The 327-nt window shown below is 36.7% G+C and overlaps 1 protein-coding gene across 3 annotated transcripts in view; it reads left to right on the top strand.

The window, feature by feature from the left end:
• GARNL3 (GTPase activating Rap/RanGAP domain like 3) overlaps positions 1-327 on the top strand; it is a 147,005-nt gene that overhangs the window by 43,370 nt on the left and 103,308 nt on the right. The gene's annotated exons all lie outside the window — the stretch shown is intronic.

Here is a 327-nt window from a genome sequence, read left to right as displayed (position 1 = left end):
AATTTTAGTGGCAGGTCTTTTTTTTGTAGTGGGTGCTGAAAACTAGTTTTAAGTTTGCCAGGATGAGTGCTATGGAGATGGGCTAGATGCAAAGTACAGGTCAAAGACTGGTAAGTTACAGCCCAACTGTTCTACTTGTCTTGTACATATCAACACTACTTATCTGGGGCTCACTGTATTTTTCTTATAGGTTTTGACAATATATATTTGCCAATTTGTTCTAGCTATGCCAAGTGCATGAATTGATATACTCTATGCTTAATTCTATATAACACCATATGAACATTTTATTTCACACACACACACACACACACACACACACACACA

Source organism: Gavialis gangeticus, unplaced genomic scaffold (assembly GCF_001723915.1).
Source record: "Gavialis gangeticus isolate Ggan-Ray unplaced genomic scaffold, GavGan_comp1, whole genome shotgun sequence".
Lineage (NCBI taxonomy): Eukaryota > Metazoa > Chordata > Crocodylia > Gavialidae > Gavialis > Gavialis gangeticus.
Note: the sequence above shows the minus strand (reverse complement) of the source record. Positions and strands in the feature narration are given on the sequence as shown.